The 21,047-nt window shown below is 41.9% G+C and overlaps 1 long non-coding RNA gene across 1 annotated transcript in view; it reads right to left on the bottom strand.

The window, feature by feature from the left end:
- Positions 1 to 967: 967 nt before the first annotated feature.
- LOC121943221 overlaps positions 968 to 21,047 on the bottom strand; it is a 127,834-nt gene continuing 107,754 nt past the window's right edge. Inside the window, exons 4-6 of the long non-coding RNA XR_006105844.1 lie at positions 8,553 to 8,607; positions 1,315 to 1,466; positions 968 to 1,106 (exon numbers count right to left, since the gene is read on the bottom strand). This is a non-coding gene — a long non-coding RNA (uncharacterized LOC121943221). The remainder of the gene's footprint in view (positions 1,107 to 1,314; positions 1,467 to 8,552; positions 8,608 to 21,047) is intronic.

The following is a 21,047-nucleotide window of genomic DNA, read 5'->3' as shown; positions in this document are numbered from 1 at the left end:
CATTCACACAGAACAGAGTGCGCTAAAGTGTTAGCAGGGAGTGTACATTCACATAAAGATGTGTGCCGTAAAGTGTTAGCATAAAGAGTACATTCCCATAGAATAGGTTAATGTAGCATATGCTAAAATGTTAGCATGGAGTGTAAATTCACATTGAAAAAGCTAATGTATGCTAAAGTGTTAGCATGGAGAGTGCATTCATATAGAGAAGGCTAATGTATGCTAAAGTTTGAGCATGGACAGTACATTTACATAGAATTAAGTATACTAAAGTGTTAGCATGGCGAGTACATTAACATAGATTAGTGTATGCTAAAGTGTTACCATGGAGTGTACATTCACATTAAATACGCTAATGTATGCTAAAGTGTTAGCATTGAGCGTACATTTACACAGAATAGAGTGCCCTAAAGTGTTAGCATTGTGTGTACATTCACACAGAATAGAGTGTGCTAAAGTGTTAGCATGAAGTGTAAATTCACAAAGAAAAGTGTATGCTAAAGTTTAAGCATGTCAAGTACATCCACATTGAAAAGGCTAATGTAGCTTATGCTAAAACGTTAGCATGTAGAGTACATTCACTTTGAAAAGGCTAATGTAGCTTATGCTAAAAAGTTAGCATGTAGAGTACATTCACTTTGAAAAGGCCAATATAGAATATGCTAAAGTGTTAGCATGGAGAGTACATTCGTATAGAACAGGCTAGTTTATGCTAGAGTGTTAGCTTGGAGTGTAATTTCACACAGAATAGGCTAATGTATGCTAAAGTGTTAGCATGGAGAGTACACTTACATAGAATTAAGTAAGTAGCATAAACCTTGGAATCACTTAGCATAGTGAATAAGTGCTAAAAGATGGCAAATACTAACATTTACTCAGGATTATACAGTGTTACTTGTACAGTATTTCTTGAAATAATACAAAAAGATGACATTTAAAAAATATATATATTTTTATTGGCATCAAATACTTTTTTATTACAAATAAGACATTTAAGTGACCATGGAAAGCATCCTAGTATCTCAGTAAGTGTGTGTGTGTGCGGGCAGTTTGCTTCATAGCCGTCTCATGTTCACGGACCGCTCCCCGACATGTCCTGACCTGGTCTGTAAGAGACGGAAAGACAAAGCAATTCAACATCCGTCTCAGAGCGTGCAGCACATACAGCATGTCCAAAACATCACACATGTATGAATATCTGCATACCTGAAATAAAATGAATATTTGCAATTAAATATTTACCATATATACGTAGGTCTAATTACTATGAAAAACATTATTAAGTATATATTATAACACATTTAACAAACATACACAAATGTATACATCCAATATCAGATCAAACTGGACTGCGAGCACGAAGCTGCTGGGAACTTGCTTGTCAACTGTTTATTAATGTCTTTATTTTGGTCCATTTTCTGTCCGACGTCTTTGTGGTCTGGATGTTGTAATATGTCTTGGCAGCTCTGCGGAAACAAAAATCACTCCAAAAGATTAAATCTCGCTGAAACAGACTGAACTTAAATAAAGGTATAAAAATACCTCAAAAGATAAGATATAAAACATGTCAGATGACATGTCTGTTTTGAAAAATTCCCACAACTCATTCAGAGCTTCTATTAATAAGCGTGACGGATGAAAGAATTGACAATCATGTGGAATGACAGCATCCAGGCTTTATTTAGACACGAGTGTAAGACGTCTCTATTTCGGCGGCAGGCCTCTGAAGAGAACACTGGGCTAACTGTAGCGCTCTCACGTCACTGCTATATTTATTACAAAAGCATAAACTGTATTATTACACATTATTTTAAACATCTTGACATTATAAAGCAAACAACCGCCAACACAAAATGGAATTAAATTGCAGAAGAAAACATGAAATTTCTCTAAATCTTCTAACCTCAAATAAATCAAATCACATACGTTACTCTGCGTGATCCGACACAATAAAAGGATATAGATTCATTTCATGCACTTCTTCATAGCTGTCACTGCAGCCCTGGATTTATCTGGTCAACACTCATTGTAGACGTTTTTTGTGATTTGACCTGATAAATGAGCAAACCACAAAAATAAAAAAAAAAAATCACAAAATTGTTCCATATCTTAGTATAACAATGGTGACATAAACTTGAGGGTTACATCACCGTATGAATAAAATATGCAGAAAATTTAGCATCATTGAGCTGAACAAGGTCAAATGATCAACTAGATGATAATACACAGTCAAAGCTGATGAAATAAACGTATTTGAACTTTAATCATAAACTTTGACAACATATTGAAAAGTTGAAGAGAGACGAAGGTTACAAATCAACACAAAAACAGCCCTTGAGTGAAATTTGATGGAGGGTAAATTGGTCTCAGATGTCAATATTGCACAGTATGCTGTTTAGTAGTATGCAGCATATGCACGTGATGTATTTAGTATTGTAGTTTTCCTTTTAAAGATACTGTGCATGTTTGCTTGTATAAGAGACAATCGTACCTACAGCTAAACACTGTATTTATCGTGTTGCATTTGTTCCGATTACAAAATAGTCAAATTAAAAGCTAACTGAAGTAGAGTAGAGCAACAATTTTCATTTTCTGTTAATCGCTTTGTTTATAAAATTACCAAAAATTGCAAAAATGTGTGTTGTAATTTCTCAAAGTCCGAGGTGATGACGTCAAAAGCCTTGTTTTGTCTGACCAACGTTCCAAAACCCCAAAAATATTCGGTTTACTATCACGTATGACGAAAAAAAGCATCAGATTCTCACATATGAGCAGCTGGATGCAGAACATGTTGAATAAAAAAAAACTGAATTGAATTTTGCTTTATGAATGATTGATACCTCAAAAAAAGTTGCAAATGTTTTTTTGTTAACCGACCAATCGATTAATCCACTTATTGCTGCAGCCGTAGATAAAGATTCAGACAAAAAAATTAGAAAAATTTATAGAATTTGAAAAAAAAGAAGTAATTTCCATACTGCGAAGATTCGTATTTGGTTGTATGTCGTGGTACACGTGTACATATGTATGTTTAATATACATGAATATGTGTGTATGTGTAAAGTCAGTGGGACATATATATATATATATATATATATATATGTGTGTATGTATGTATGTATATTGTGTGTATGGATGTCTGTGTAAGTGTGTGTGTGTAAATATTTAAGTACGTGTATATATGTTAGGGATGCAGATCATGAATTAACATGATTCCTGATTATTTGAGGAAACGACACGTTTAAACTTCCTCCTGCGTCTTTTCGAACATGTAAGATGTCATTTCTCGTTGCTTATTTGTAGTATAGGTCATCATCCAATGTTGTTATTGCCATTTTTTTAATTTTTTATCTTTTTTCTGTTTGTTCGTTCAAAATAAATATAAAATATCTATATGATCAAACAGGTATGTAAATGTTTCAACATCGTCCTTAAGAACTCAGTCTGAGTCTCGAGCTGTGTGGGATTTGTTCGTGCTATAATATCTCGTCCTGATCCAGCTGCTGTGTGACATGCCCGTCATCATCATCATCATCATCATCAAACAGATTCACACACACACGTATTTGAAAGTGTTGCCTTTGTCTCCACCTGATAGAAGGCCAGGTAGCGCTGCGTGGAGGTCGAGGCCGTGTCAGTGTTTGTCCCGCTGCGGATCCTGTTGGATTGAGAGACAGGCTGGAAATCCCCCTGATGAATCAACATTTAACACTTTGCAGCCAGCGTGCTTAAGCTATTTTTCCTTCAAACATCCAACAAAAAAAAGCAGCTTTTGGGTTGACGTGGCAGCAAAGTGTTAAATGTTGATTCATCAGGGGGATTTCCAGCCTGTCTCTCAATCCAACAGGATCCGCAGCGGGACAAACACTGACACGGCCTCGACCTCCACGCAGCGCTACCTGGCCTTCTATCAGGTGGAGACAAAGGCAACACTTTCAAATACGTGTGTGTGTGAGAGTGTGTGAGTGTGTGTGTGTGTGTGTGAGTGAGTGTGTGTGAGTGCTGACACATTGTTGGTGACATCAGTCTCTCAGATTAATGAGGTTAGTGTGTAGTCTGGTTAATCTGCTGGTGTGATGTGGCTGTGCGCACAATTCCTGATCTTCTTTAAAACTGGCCTTAGCCTTAGTCAGGACACACACACACACACACACACACACACACACACACACACACACACTCACACACACAAACAGATACAGACGAGTCATGCTGAAATCGTACTCGTTCGCCCGACCAGCACTGTTAAAACCGTCCAGATTTTAGACAAAACTTTGGCAGCTGAAACACAGAAAGTGAAAAAACCAACAAGCAAAAACAATAAAAGCGATGGATCTGCCCCAAATCCTAAATCTTTTCAAGTCAGCCAAGCTACAGAACTGAGAAGCTGCCTCAGAAATTTCAAATATGTGGCGAGTAAATACGCCCCAGGTGTACCGATGGCTTTTCGGTGCCATAGTAATGGGCATTAACCAGCGCGGGAGGGCCCACGTGGAGCTGCGACGCCATCTTGTTCCAGCGACAGCCTGGAAGGATGGGTAGTGAACCCCTCCGCAGTGGGAAGAACTGCTAAACACACACACACACACACACACACACACAGACATTACAGACATGCTGACAGATACTGTAGGCAGCACACACACACACACACACACACAAACACACACACACACACACATGCGCGCTGACCAGCTCCGATTATTGATGAGTGTGCTTCACCCGCCTGCAGCTGAGCCGAGGCGGCGTGTTGAAGGGAGTGGCAGGAAAAACTGCAGAATGGTGACTGTAAACTCAACACGGAGAGAAACCACAAAGAGACGCCTCGGCTCGTCGCCAGCCGGCCGTCGCCACGTTCGACGGTTTTTTGTCAACGTGGCAATCGATCGCCGCGATCGATAATTTGATTCTTACCCAAACGGGCTTTCTTGAGGCGCTTTGGGCGTCACCCTGCAGCAACTCATCCAACACACCCTTCACATGAACTATCACGCACTCAAACTCCCTCTATGACCAGATCATCGACTTCCAGTGCTCCACCTTAAAAAAAGTCCACCTTAAAGAGGACTGTAATCAATCATCAGTGCCTGTTTTTGGAATCAACCTTTGTGGGAATAGCGGATATTTTTAGCCACAAAGCTGCCTTTAGACCTCAGTGGGAACTGTAAACGGGTGAATCTGTCACCTCTTGGTGCAGGATCACAGAGTCGCAGGTGTCATCACCTGCTGCGGGTTAAGACAAACCAATCAATGCTTAAATCTGTCCGAAATGTGAGATCAGGCCAAAACTCAGCACAGTTTCTCCAGATGCAAACATCACATCATGTCACGAGTCGACGACGTCGATCGGGGGTTTATCTTTTCGGTGAAATCATTCAATCAACATTTGGGGCGATGAAGCAGCTGTCTGCCCGTCTCTCTGTCTACCCTCCACGTCTGCCTCGGCCACGGGGACACAGTGTACAGACAGTCTGCGGAGCAGCCGAACAATGGAGCCTGCAGACCCTTTTTCGAGCTTACCGGCTAGACACTTACTCGCTCCAGGTCAGTGTTTGTCCACCGAACTGAACAAATAAAAAACGATTTTGTGGCGGAGAGACGGTAGGAGAAGACCGAGACGAGGCTGACAGGGACGTTACATAAGAGCATTGCTAGAGCAGCAGATTAGCAGCGCAAAGGGGGTTCAAGTTAAAATCCATACTAAGGATGGAAGCTTCTCCGGGTTCGATCTCGGCTGATAAATTAAAACACAATGAAGCGTCTTTTGCATCACTTGAGTGCGACAAAATAAACGGTGCTGATGGAGAGAAAATGACTTATAAAGACCAAGAGTAACGTCAAAAACAGCTAAACAAACAAAGCTTCAGGGCCTCGTTGATTTGAGACGACAGGCTCAATCTGTGCGCACAATCTTTGAATTTCAGCATGTGTGAGTATAAATATGTAACGATGACATTTCTAGCATCATGAACAACACCAACCCCCAAATATGTTTTCCATATGCATCTCTGTCAAGCCGACAGCAGCACAACTCATGTCTTACACCCAATATCCACTTCCTAAATTCTTCGATCCACAAGTGCACCGAGTTCAAAATGAAGGGAAGCGTCCGTGAAAACGAGTTATCGTCAATATTCACGGCACGCCCCGTTAATACCAGATATTAGCCACGGTGTGATGAGCGTCAGTCAAGTATCGAAACTCTCTGTTAAATCTTGTGAGAGGAATGTCTGCAAGGCACAAGGAGAGGACGCCGTGGTGAACCTGAACAACAAATGGGGAAAAAAAGAAAAGAATCTCGAATGAAAACGTGCCCCAAAGAGCCGCCATGAGCTGCTTCGCTCAAAGTTGATTCATCAGTTCAAAGTTGTTACTATGGACGACAAAGTGAGCTGCCACTCCGGCTGCAGCTAAATCAAACAGCATTCAAGAAGCACTTCACATGTGAATCACGGTGGCGGTGTCGTCGTCTGGCGGCAAAAGGCGCCGCTGCTGATTATTCACGCTGGACATTGCTGGTTGCCCCCCCCCTCCCGTGAGCCTGTTCCTGCTGCCACCTTCACATGTGTGTTAGCATGAGCGAGTGAGCTCTGACATCGCCGAGGGTTCACTGAGGTCAAGCACATAATGTACAGAGCTGTCATGGTCACGCTCTCAACATTAGTCTGTGCTGCTCTCAAGTCAGAAAGGTACACACACACACACACTCACACACACACGCACGCACGCACACAGGCTGGCTGCAGAAACAAAGAGCCATCACGCCGACAGATGCGTCTTCACAGTTTCCACTTGTGCATGAAGCTATCACAGCAGCATTACCACTGTCTCGCATTAGCTTCTGATGCTAACCAGCTGTTTAGATGTTTTTTTTTTTTAACCAGCATTATTAATTGTTGTCAGCCAGCAGCTCTGGATGCAGATAATCAATGGCACTGCAATCAATTCCCTTTGCAGATGCTTTTTAAAGGCACCTGTGCTACCTGCGTGCTACATAATTAGCCTAGATGCTGACAGCTGCAGGAATTCAGCAGTTACCAGAAACTATTTAAAACATTATTATTTAAAACAGCGTTTAGAGCGTGCAGCGTCAAACGGATTCACTGTAAAACAGAGTAAAAAACATTCGTCTGCATCAAAATGCTACATTAGCTTAGCTCATATGTGAGCAAACAAGTGGCATCACTTAAAGGTCGGCGTCGCAGACCGGCTGATATTTGATGGTTAAATTTAGGTTAGCACTCAATGTCAATGTTTGAGACTGATACAGCGAGGGCTCTGCTGCTAAAAGGTGATTATTTCCTGTCGTACATCAAGATGCCTTAGCTCATCCTGCCTTAACTTTGTCACGTGACTCTTAAAACAGCATTCGTGCCACCACATCCTCATCCTCCTAACCCCAGAGGATCCACCGCTAAAAACCAGACCATCTCCTTCATCTGCATTTCATCGCCTGCGACGGTGCAGCAGACGGAGAGAGGCACAGGTGACAAGCGACATACAGCAGGGTGTGAGCCAAAGTGAAAAGTGTGACATGGCGAGCGTGCGGTGAACGCCTTAGCTCACTGCGCCATGGCCTTCCCTCTCTGATCGCCATTGTTCGAGGCAGCAACGTGTGGGAGATCGCGCTGGCCGTGCATCCCTCTCAGCTCCCGAGAGCCTAACCCGTGGACATGAAAGCACAACGTCACAAGTTAGGGTCTCAGGGACGGAGAGAGGTGCGTCTTCACTCGGGCTCCTCCGCCGCAGCGCAGAGCTGCCTTCAACCTCCCCGGACGCTTTCAAAAGAAATCTCGGAGCAAGAAAGCTTCCAAACTCGTCTCCGAGTCAAATGAGGACTCGAAGCGTCTGAGCATCACACACGGCGAGCTCTGCCGGTCACAGGCACGCAGCTCTGCGCCCGACACACACTCCCAAACTACGTGCATTAATTGAGCATTGCTATCTCCACTGCCCCCATGTTTGCTCGTGAACATACAACAAGTGCAAGCCTTAGCCAGACACAACATTGGCCAGCCTCCCCCCAACTCTCCCTCTCTCTCTCTCCGCTTCTCCCTCGCCCCCTCCCCCACCTCATCTGAACAATACAGCACTTTGAAAAATGCCTCCTGCCATCAGGTACAGAGCCTGCTGCCGTACAGGATGCCTAAAGATCTCCTGCCGTCGCGGGGAAAATCGAAATCAGCCGATGATTGCTAATCATCGCTGCTGACGGCCGAGACAAAAAAAAACAGCCCGGATGCATCGATCACAGCATCGAAATCTGAAGCTGTAGGACCGCACAGCATCAAACAATCCCTCTGACATGATGACTTGCATGCACATCCGACTGTCACATCGGTTAATAAAATCATTCGATGCACGCTCTATCATTTCAAATCCCCGTTCAGCACGGTTTCTAAATCCTCCGGAGAGGCTGCACGGAGAAAAGACGAGCCAGATAACAAAGCTCGGCGGCTCCTTCATGCTACCATGGTGGTCTAAAGCTTAGGAAACAGATGGGTAGCTGAGAGGGAAGTGGAGAGGAAGAGTATTTGTTGGTATCGACTCACCCTCCCCTTTGGATCCAGGATGCCCCCTTTGCCCGTTGTTCTCCTCGCTCGCTTCCTGCTCGGGAGGGGAAAGAGAAAAAGAGACAGAGAGAAAGAGAAAGCTCAGATTTTTTTTTTTACTCGCAGCACGAGATTCCAGTTATGCTCAGGGGAAGGTTTTTTTTTTTTTTTTTAAAAAAAAGAAAGAAAAAAGCGACACGAGGAAGACGTCGGCTCGTCCGGCGAGCTGCTCAAAGTCAGGCGAAATAAACGGCAAGAGAGGCGGCGGACGGAGACGAGAAAGAAAAGGCATGAGGATGGGTGGTAGGACCGAGCCGGAATGAACCATGTGCATGCTCTCTCTCCCTCTATCTCTTCGCTCTCTTGTACACTCACACACACACACACACACACACACACACACACACACACACACACAGCGAGAGTGAGCAGTCTGGGGAGGAGAGTCGCGAGACAGAGTCGGCGAAAGGATTCCTCTTCCCAGAAAACGCTGAAAGGGGAAGTGATACTTAAAGGTTAGATAGAACAGGTAAGGGAGAGTGTGTGTGTGTGTGTGTGTGTGTGTGTGTGTGAGAGAGAGAGAGAGCGAGAGACATAAAGAGCGAATGAGTCAGAAAGAGCCACAAAAAATAAAAAGAGCGAGCATCGAGCCATGGAATCAGTGCTTGCAGCCGGGGCCACAGTGCCTGTGAAGCATACCAGTATGCTGCCTCACCGAAGGGAGAGGAGGGGGGGGGGGGGGGGCGGAGACAGACCACGCCCGCGCGCGCCCACGCCCCACACCATGCACACACACACACACACACACACACACACACACACCATGCACACACACACACACACACACACACACACACACACACAGCGTGCACTCACACACACACACACACTGGCATGCATTGCATACACAAAACAGTGACACACTCATTTGCCTTTCCTTACACCCGAGCCTATACTTACTTTTTTTTTTTTTTTTACTTGAACCTGCAGGTCCGAAGCAGGTTGGCGAGGGAAAAAATGCACACACACACTCTCACACACACTCTGTCTCACACACACACACACGCACAAATCCAAGTTAAAGGACAAAACGCCTGCTGATCTCTTGTCTCGCTCCGCTTTCTCTCTTCCTCGCCCTTTTTCCTTCGCATTGTTTTCTCTGTCTTTCAATCACATGCAGAGCTGGAAAGGAGGGAAGACAGGAAAAAACCATAACCCCCCCCACCACCTCCTCCACCCCCCACCTCCTCCTCCTTCTCCCCAATATTAGCACTCCACCTCTTTCTCTCAATCTTTCCTTTACTCTTTCTTTTCCCCCCTCTGGCTCTTTTTTCTCTTCTCGTGTTGATCGGCTGCGTTTCTTTTTTCTCTTTAAATGAAAAAAGGGGGAAAGAAATATCATCCATTAATTTGCCTCACAGCTGTAATCGCTTACAGCCAGAGGCCCACTTTTCCTCTGTATCAGACAGGAGAGAGGGAGAGAGAGAGAGGTGAGGAGGGGGGAGGAGGAGGGAGGGAAGGAGGTAGAGAGAAAGTAGTCCTCCTTTCGTTGTTTTTTCCACCTTGCCGTTGTCCGTTTTCCACCCATAAAACAAATCCTCTGTTCTCTCCTGCATGCAAGTAGGAGAAAAAAACAAAAAACAAAAAAATCCACTTTTCCAGTCCTTGCACTCTCTTTTCTTTCTTTCCTCTTACTCTGCGTCTCACACGAGCCGACATCATTCACACTACCGCTTCAGAGGAGGAAGGGGAGACAGACCGACCGAGAGAGAGAGAGAGAGAGAGAGAGAGAGAGAGAGAGAGGGGGAGAGAGGGGGAGAGAAAGAGTGTGAGAGAGAAGGGACCATAGAAACATTGCTACATGATGTGCTTTGGCTTATAGAGGCTACATTTAATCTCCACTGGCTCCCCCAGGCTTTGGTATGAGAGAGAGAGAGAGAGAAAGAGAGGTAGTGAGAGAGAGGGAGGGAGGAAGGAGAGAAAGAGGAGAGATGATGGGGGAGGGACAGATGGAGCAGAGAAGGAGAGCGACGACGTACAACCGGCTGCGGGCTCAAATCAGCGACGGGGCCCGGAGAGACTGGGAAAAGGGGAGGAAAAAAAAGAGAGAAAAATCCCTGAGACCACACTGCCCTCTTGCTTTTCTTCGGCTCCCTCCCGCCCCGACTGACTGACTGATCGACCGACTGTGTCTGCACCCCGGCTAATCTCCAATCCTCTTTGACTGCTGTCTGGCAGACGGCGCATTGTGCCGTTTTTCTATCTCTATACAGCTGCAGTTGCCGGAGAAAACCGTGCATCTGGATCCACGGCTCTCTGCTCCCCCCACCACCAGCACCAGCACCACTGAAAAACACTGACGCCACCACTTTTAAAATCTCCCTGTTGACACACGTACAAACACACACACACACACACACACACACACACACACACACACACACACACAGTGCAGCTATCCTCATTTACCACCTGCTTTGTGTCCAGATAGAGCCAGTCTTCACTAATATTAGCCGGCTTTAACCACGAGCTCCTGCAGCAGGCAGACAAAGGCTCACACACTCCTGCACACACACACACACACACACACACACACACACACACACGTGCACAATGTATGCACACACACATTAAGTACACAGGTATAGATTTACACCAACTATGCACAAACAGAAAAAAAAATGCTGTGAAATGTAAATAATCAAGATTCATTTTGGTGCAAAAACTTTGCATCCAGGTGAGTGACGGCTCATCGCCGCTGATTTACCGATGCCGTTTCACTCTCTGTAAGTGTTTGTTATCTGCCGGTAATGGCCGGGAATCGGCCCCGGCTAGCCAAGTAGTACATCAACAGAGACCCAGATCTGTCACGCTAGCCCACGCATCCCAGAAAACAGCAGCAGCACTGCAAATAAGCACACAGCACCGGGCCGCAGAGCCGGAGAGGTACAAAACAAACACACACTGTGGATGCTGCGTACGTGTGTGTGTGTGTGTGTGTGTGTGTGTGTGTGTGTGAGCACCGAGCAGGCCAGGGTGAAAAGCAGAACACACTCGCTGTATAGCTTAAGCATCGGCGCTTTGTCCAGGGTGATTGACAGCTGTCACATCTGATCGATGGGACGAAGGGAAGAGGCGTCGCACAGGTCACGGGGTCATTGCTATGGCAACGGTGCTGATGCAATTTAGCAAGCGGGCTGGGCAATATATTTAAATTACGCAATAATCGTGATATGAGACTAGACATCGTCTTTTGGACATCGTAAAATCGTGTTGTCTTTTACTGGTTTTTAACCCTTTAACACCGCGATCCTCATTTTTCTTGTGTTACATTCACACGGCTTTCACAAACCTTTCAAACCTGTGAACACTGATTTCTTTTAAAAAAGCACAAGAAAAACATGATGAGCAACTTGGCAAGAAATGTATAAATGAAATTAAATTAGTAGAGGACGAGGAAATGATTTGAAAATTAACTAGTGGGGGGGCTATTGTCAAAAAACAGGGTAAAAATGTCAGAAAACTGTATTTATAATTCCCCTTATTATATATTTAAAATTATGTTACAAAAATGAAAAAAATGCACTTTCTTAGGATGATCTTTTCTTGTTTTACTTTGTTTTCTTACTTTCAGGAAAATTTCTAGTAAATTTACCATTTTTTTTGCTACTTTTTTGGGCCATTTCTTGTTAAGTTGCTCATTGCTCTCTTCCCATATTGTTTAAGAGAAATCAAGCCAGGCTGAATGTTTTAACTTTATGAACTTATCAAGACTGTTCTAGCTGTTTTTGATTTTCTCCATATCACCCAGCAAACTTATTACTACTGGATTTCTGCAACAATTGTTATGTTTTATGTTATTACGAGTATTTCAAACTTTAATTTTAGGTATACTTTATCTAAAACAAAAAAACAACAACAACAAAAAACTACTTCATCCCCTCTTTTTTCTGAGGTTGTATCTTACATTTTGAACACTGTCATATATTCTTATTCTGTGACAACTTATTAACATTTGTTAACTTTTTATTTAGAGAACAAAAGGTTCCTATCATTGTCTCTATTTAGACTGCAAAAACTTTCAAGCCTAATATCTCCAAACCAATCAGAACGCAGATTTGACCTTATAATACGAAGGCTGCAATTTGTGGATCGATGGAAGGAGGGAAAAAAAAAAAGAAGCAGAAAATAGGGAGGAAAATGAAGGACAAGACAGACCGCACGAACCCCACAAAGCTGGATGCCCTCACTTTCTGCTCTGGTTTGGATTAATGCATCACGCAGCACTCGCACACTCACACACACAGACATGTGCATGCACACACACACATCTAAAAACCAGCAGTCCTGCACCTCACTTTAGGATTGCCGCATATACCAATAAAATAAAAAGAAATCACCTGTTTCATATCCTCCATCATTTGCCAAGTCACCAAATATGAACCTGCAACAGCTGGACACTTCACAGAGGTAACCAACAGGGGGCAGTCTTTTGCTCCTCTACCTATTACCTCGGCTACACACACACTCACACACACACTCACACACACACACACACGCACAGACACGTCCTGGTAGACGGGAAGGCGGGCGACTGCCAGGCCTCTGTATGTTCTCAGTATATACCATGTAAAGGTTAACACACACACACACACACACACACACACACACACACACACACACACACACACACACACACACACACACACACACACACACAGTGCTGCTGTGCTGGGAGTGTTAGAGGCTGTAAATCCAGCAGAGACAGGCCACCTTCATTCTCATACTCCCACCAGCTAAAAAATACTACATTTCTAAGAGCAGAGCTAAAGACGGAGTTCTTCTTGGTGGTGAAATGTCAGATGGAGTTAAAGAGAAAGAGCATCAGAAGCTGCTCGGATTGATTTCAGCTCAGATTCACAGTAAAATACGAGTTGATCCTACTAAAAATAATCTTTCAAACCGACTGCCTTTAAAAAAGACAGTAAAAATAACTATTAGTCTTAATTTAAGTTTATTTTATATATATCCTGACGTTAAGTTTACTCAAAATTTAGACATATTTGCCTAATTTTGAAAAGTGGTTGCAACAAGTTTAACTAAATCAGTCCTCCTAAGTTCAAACAAATTTAATTAATAATAATAATAAAACTTTATTTCTAGAATATAGTGAAACATATGGATATACATACACCTACATATATGCATAAAGACAAACATATATGTAAGCATACTTAAATAGACACATATCTGTTCATGCACACACACACACACACACACACACACACACACACACACACACACACACACAAAATAACAAGCAAAGATAACTGCTGCTGGTTACAAAGTAACATTTATATATTCTTAGCTGTATTTACTTAATTTTGTGACTTTGTTGCAAGTTTAAAATGACAAGTGAAATTACCTTGTTCTTCTTTCAGTGTTTAACACGTTTTACTTTGTTGCTCTGAGCTGAAACTCTTTTTTAACATTGGAGCTTGAAAAGCTCCTGATGTAAAGTGAGAAAAGAGAGAAATTGTTTTAATGTTCTTAAATATGTAAAATTACTTTATCACACTTTTTTCTGCTGTTAGTAGTTGTTTTTGTCATTTTTATGATTAGTGGATTTATACATTTGAGAATTTGGGAGTGTAGTAGGAAATGTTTTTATAATATTACAGATTCATCTCTGTAAAATCTGACAAGTTGATCTTCCTTAAAATAATCTTGGAAACTTATTGCCTGGATAAAGTTAAGTAAATACAGCTATTAATCTTAATTTATGTTTTATATCTAAATGTTAAGTTCACTGAACTTAATTTTGTGAAGTTGTTGCAACTTAAAAATAACATCTGAAATTACCTCGCTCTTTTTTCAGTGTCAGCAACTTCAGTAAATCAAGTTAATCTGACTTAATTTGAAGATTTCGCCAATGATGAAGGAGATCTGTGAGTTCGGTTTTGTTAAAATGTTTTAGAAAATACAAATATGGTTGACTAGTTTGGGACCAGCAGAATACAAATATAAAGCTTATTAAACTTGACTGATAGAAGTTTCTTAAACTTATAATGACTGATGAAATTAAACTTGTCATTTTTAAGCTGCTTCACAAAATTAAGTCAATTTAACTAAAATCTAAGTAAAGTTAACATTTAGATGTAAACATAAATTAAGTTGGTCATATTTACTGACATTTTTAAAGGCAATGGGTGTCCTAGATGTCTTTAAGTAAAATCAAGGTGTCAGATTTTACAGTGTAAGTCACTTTTTATTACACTGAAAAGTTTGAAATGATTCACAATGAACGTGGGAAATAAACAAATAATGAATCTGATAAATGTGTTTAAAAAGCCAACACAATGAAATGTTGTATTATTTGAAGAATTTTCTGTGCGTCGATGTCATTGTTAATTTCCAGCAGATTTCCCATTCCTCCCTGACTGTCACAATATTTCACGAGTCAGACATTTTGACAGCAGCAGTTTCCACGCAGTCTGCGTCTGCTGATTGGAAATATTGTGACAAGAATTGTTCACGGTGACAACTGATTTTACCGCGTGGAAACGGACGCTGCTGTCTGAGACTCCTGTTCCAGTCTCAAACTCTTTTCTTTTTTCCTCTTTTGTGCCTGATATCTTTTACAAGCCGCTTTTCTGTCATCACACGCGCACAACAAGAGCTGAAGCTGCCGGACTTCTTCCACACAACCATCAGCGATAATGAGGTTATCAGTGAGCGGAGAATAAAACGTCACCTCGGAGTGGAAGCGAACTGATGTTTGAGACGCAGATCGTGGTTAAAAGCTCTCACATGTCAGTGCCATCAGCTCTGAAACAATACGCAGCTTCTGATCTACCTGGCTGCTACACACACAGCAACTCTTTACTGACGTCAGATCAGCCGGATAAACACTGCTCTGCTGACAACTGACACACACATAAACACACACCTGCAGTAAGGGGCCACAGATTATCAGCCTGGCCGATTATTGGAGACAATATTTGGCGATTTGCCGATAACCTGTGTCAGAGCGTTATTTTAACAATCGCAGATAAAACTGATGAATTAGGGAGTAAAACCTCAGGGAGCTATTTTCATTTATTCATTTTTTATTTACATTTTCACTTGACTTTATCAAAAAAAGTTGCAGGGAACTTTCTGTATACGATGCTGAAAGTTTTGATTTTGATTTTGTTAAAGGCGTTTACACAAAGTTTTGTGTCAGAGTTTTGTTTTATTCCAAATTTTAAATATTGACACAAAGTTTTTCATTTTTGCTGTAAATGCATATCGGTTCCAAATATTGTTTATCGGTCTCGTAAACTACTAATAATCAGTGTCGGCCCTGAAAAACTAAATCGGTCGACCTCGTCTGAACACAAACAACAACATAAAGAGATGCCAGTTTTGGACTTTTGCTGCTAAGGGACTGTTCCTAATTTATCAGAGTAGGAGAGCAGATGGTGCACCCTCCCTGGGGTGAAATGCATGACGCCCTCTTACAGAAAATAACCATATTTCACAGTTTCTGGCTGTGATAAATGCTGTGATTAGGGATATTTTTTACAGAAAACAACCTTTCACACACAAGTTTGGGGGTTCTGAAGGTATTTAAAATAAATACAAAACACAACCATTTAAAGTCAAACTGCCAAATCAAAAACATAATGCCTTCCCCAGTGCTTCACTTCTACGCCCCCTCTCCTCTCACTCATAACCGACAGTCCCTAAACTAACCAGCCAATCCACTTCTACAGCATGGTCACTACATCTTAATAACGCACTGGTAATAATATATATGAAGTAATTAGAGATAAAACAATTAGTTAGTTGCCTGAAAATGTTTAGTCAATAATTGATTATTTGTTGAAGTAAACTGTCAAGCAGGAAAAACAAAAACAAACAAACAAAACTCAACTTTTTTTTCATGAACGTGAATATTGCAGCTTTTCTGTGTCACTAAATTCTAATATCTTTTGATTTTGGGCTAAAATTCAAACAAGATAAGCAACTCAAAGGCATCATTTGGGGGAAACCGTGATGGGTTTTCCTCACATTTGATGGACCAAATGATTAAATCAATTAATTAAAAAAAAAAAACAGGCAGATTAATCAATAATAAAAGTTTTGTTTTTGCAGCCATAACAATACATAAAAATCAAAACTCCAGCAGGAATAAAAATCAGATGAAAACACTCAACGCATCTTTTTTAAGATCATATTTTGTCCTGTAAAAGATAGATAAACAAAAAAGACAAAGAAGATTTATATTTTTATATGTACCCATAAATATCAGTATCAGTCTGCAGAGACCTGAGATGCACGAAGACACACACACACACACACACACACACACACACACACACACACACACTTGGACTAACACACTGGCGTCACAGACCCAAAAGCAGAAACCCTCCATCAGCAAACAGTCTGGATTGTTATTGACTATGTGGAGCATACGCTATGTCTCGTTTTTTGCCTTTTTTTCTTTTTTTTTGTGAGACTCATACGGTAATAACATTTGATGGTATTGATCCAGCTGTGCAGAGCGCCATGCGTACCTCAGGGAAAGCTAGGAGGTTGTACAGTTATCTCCCGGGGTGTAATTCTCAACTATACAACCTACTACCTCAACCTGGGAGCAAGCAGACCTGGACACCAGGGCTTCATGGCTCGGGGGGGGTCAGGGATTTAAAAAAAAAAAAAAGGCGGACATTTGAAAACAAGGCTGAAAATTAAAGTTGATGCCTTTAATTCCTGACGCAATAGTGATTATAACATATTAGGAGCTGCTGTAGTGCTCCAACTTTGCATCTTAGATCTGCATACACAAAGCAGATAAACACCAAATCTTCTCCTTACATCACTGACCCCAAAACACACAAACGACTCCCCACCCCACGAAGGCTGATCAGATTTTCTCCCTTAAAGAGAAGCCTCGCAGTTGCTCATTTTTAAACTTTTAACATCTGGGAGGTAATGGCCATTTGTGAGAAAACAAGCGTCGCCACTATGCATTCTCTAATTGGGCCGATGTCTCCTTCATTAACACTAGAAAGGCCACGCTTCGGCTAATTGACTGCTGACTGAAATAGCTCTGTCTCCTCGAGAGTTTGCCACAAACTAACATTGGAAATGTGCACGTGGAAATGCGGGAGCTATAATTATATTTTCCTTCCTAATTGACTCGTCGCCGGCCTTTTCTTAACCCCTCAAAGTCTCTTTTTGGAGAAGACAAAGTGTGAAAAAAGTGTCAAAGAATCTGCACAACCTCGACACGACTCTGGGACACAAACACTGATATCTGAGATTTTTCAGAAGGTTGAAAACATGTTTTGGATTTGAATGAGAACCTAAAACTTTAAGATGAAATCTGATCCCGGGACAGACGGAGCATTCGTAGCGATGACTACTTCCTTGATCAGAGCGAAGCAGTGCTGCTGGTATGTGTGACAGGGAAATGGTTAATAAAGTTGGTGAGAGCTGGCGAGCGGCCCCGGCTGTATTTTCTGCTGATGCTGCTCGGGTCGTTGGAGCTGCACAGACGCAGACCTGTAGATACAAGCTTGTGGTGTCAGTTAACACAAGTTCGGATCTACGGGTTCGGGTTCTGTGAGCAGATGACTTCACACGTCCATCAGCGCGACGGGACGGAGGAAACGAGCAAAGCTTTTTCATACTTACAGCACCAGTTCAAGTTTGGCTCTGTCGTTTTAAAGCCTAACACACAAATGTTAACACCACTTATGCTGAAAATTAGATGCAGTTATTTTGCCTAATATTCAACAAAAATGATGAAGTCTCCTAATATCTAAAAAAAATCCACCATTAGTGTTTTTTTCGAATATAACAAAGCAAAAGTGTTCAAATTAAAATAAAACACAACTGTCAGAAAGGTTATTTCCCACAATTACAAAATATTATTCACCACATAACAGACATTTTTTGGGTGATCATACTTCACTCAACGTCTTCACACGGTTTCTCCATATCCCACAATGCACTGCATTATTTCCAAGCCAACACACACTGAACTTCCTACCTCTCCTTTATTATTTGCTCACAGGTTGTTATTATTGTGCCAACACTTGTTTATCACGGCGCTCCCTCGCCGCCAGAGCGTCGTTTCACTGAGTGATAGGTGGAAAAATTCAAGTGGTGTTTTAAGAGGCGTGTGGCCGAGCTCAACGAGACAGAAGTAATGTAAACTCCTGAAAATAAATTGCAGGAAAATTGCTCTCATAAAAGGCTGTGTAGGAGTTTTGCTTCATTAACGCCGGTGGATATTTGACGGGACTTTGTGATGACAGACAGTCGCCTGACGGTACAGTAAACACTGTGAGTGATATCTGAAAATATGATCCTACGTGACTCCTTTGATTAGATTTTTTTTATGTTGTCTTTCAATTCAATTAGAAATAAAACCTAAAGTTACATAAAAGGTTGACAAGGTGAAGACTAAAAGTACACTGTAAAATCTGACAAGTTGATTTTACTTTTAAAAAAAAGTCTAGGAAACAAATCGCCTTGAAAAGATGTAAGTAAATCCAAGTACTAGTCTTAATTTCTGTTTATTTTTATCTCATTTTTAAGTTTACTAAAAATGCAGTGACGTTTATTTGATTTTGAGAGGTTGTTGCATTTAAAAAGTTTAATTAAATCAATCTTTCCAAGTTTTAGCAACTTTAGTAAACCAAGTTTACTATATCTGCATTCTGCTGGTCACAAACTAGTCAATCATTTTTGTATTTTCTTAAAAATGTTAACGAAACAGAACTCGTAGATCTCCTAACGTCATCATTGGCTAAATCTTCTTTGTCAGGATCAGGTTAAGTCAGACTAACTTGATTTACTGAAGTTGCTGACACTTAAAAAAGAACAAGGTAATTTCACTTGTCATTTTTAGGTTGAAACAACTTCACAAAATTAAGTTAAGTAAACTTAACTCTTATATATAAAACAACTATCAATATTTATAGTCATATTTACTGTATTTTTCAAGGCCATTGGTTTCCAGGATTATTTTAAGGAAGATTAACTTGTCAGATTTTACAGTGATGAATCTGTAATATTGTAAAAACATTTCTTAACAGAACTACACTCCCAGATTCTCAAATACATGAACCCATTAATTGTTATAATTAAAAAACAACTAATAACAGCAGAAAAAATAAACAAATGGGCGACAAACCGCCTTCTGTTCTCTTGGACTTTTTTGTGTGATGAAGTAATTTTACATATTTGAGAACATTAAAACAATTCTCTCTTCACTCGCTTCACATCACAAGCTTTTCAAGCTTTGCTCAAATGTTAAAACAGAGTTTCAGCACATTCCTGTCTAACGTGAATAGAGTCGTCGCTCTGCACCTCAGAGCGACAAAGTAAAACTTGTAAAACTCAGAGATGAGAAAAGAAAGAGTGAGTCGTCCAATTTCAACTTTCAGACTCCATCTGAAGTTCTCTTTCTCCCTCTCGTCCCCCCGCCTGAATTTAAATGAGACGTCTGACTTTGAAGCTGTTGCCAAGTTGCTTAAAGTATGTCAGTGGGTCTTTGCCAGCGAGGCTGAAAGACACCTTGAGATTGGCCCGAACAAAGAGGTCAGCGGGGTCCGCGAGCACCCTGCCAGCCAACGCTGCCACCACCTCTGCACCGATGTGTGTGTGTCCGTGTGTGTGTGTGAGGAAGACTCCCCGATGAGACCAGCTAAAGAGGGCCGCCACCTGCATTGTTCGGCACTTGAACAACACCGGCGGCCAAACCCAGCGGCGCTACCCGCCCAAATCTACCCAGCAACAGAGGTGATGTGTGTGTATGTGCAGAGGTAGCGAGGAGGGCGGGAGGGGGGGTCAACAGAGGTGAAGAAGTGAGAGGTGAGGAAGTGGTGTGTCGTTAGCACTTCATAATATCACACAGTGTAAACAGATAGCCCCGGCTAGCCCCCAACAGGTAGCGTTCAGTTTCGGGGCCCTTTCACCACAGCTAATGTTCGGTAAACATCGCAGCAAAAACCATGTGACAAACACAGCAAACATGACACAAGCAAAGTGGAAAAAGCTCATTGGTAGCACGATGACTTACCGCCTTTATGTTAAGTTTCCAAATGTGCTCTACTCTGCAGGGCCTACGGTGCTTGGCAGAAGGTATAGGCAGTCATGTCCACTGTGGCCCATCAGAAAAAACCCAACAAAAAAAAAAACCCCAGCTCAAACATGCAACTACAGTAACAAAACCAGCCCGAAAGGGAGCTCGGGGAGAGGGTGGGAAAGAGAGAGACAAAAGAAAAAAGCAAAAGGGAAGAGGGCTGGTGTGGGGATAGAGACGGAGGGGGAAAAAGTAAACGATAACAGCAAAACAAACTAGTTTCTTTTTGGTGTTTTTATAATTTCGCTTCACCGCACGCTAGTAATAATAACTATAAATAAGCGAGAGGTAATCTCTCAGCCTGTAAAAGCTGCTTCCCCTGCACTACGAGCAAATGACAAGCAACATCT

The sequence above is a fragment of the Plectropomus leopardus genome, chromosome 5 (assembly GCF_008729295.1).
Source record: "Plectropomus leopardus isolate mb chromosome 5, YSFRI_Pleo_2.0, whole genome shotgun sequence".
NCBI lineage: Eukaryota > Metazoa > Chordata > Actinopteri > Perciformes > Serranidae > Plectropomus > Plectropomus leopardus.
The sequence above is the reverse complement of the archived record's forward strand: the minus strand, read 5'-3'. Positions and strand labels throughout refer to the sequence as shown.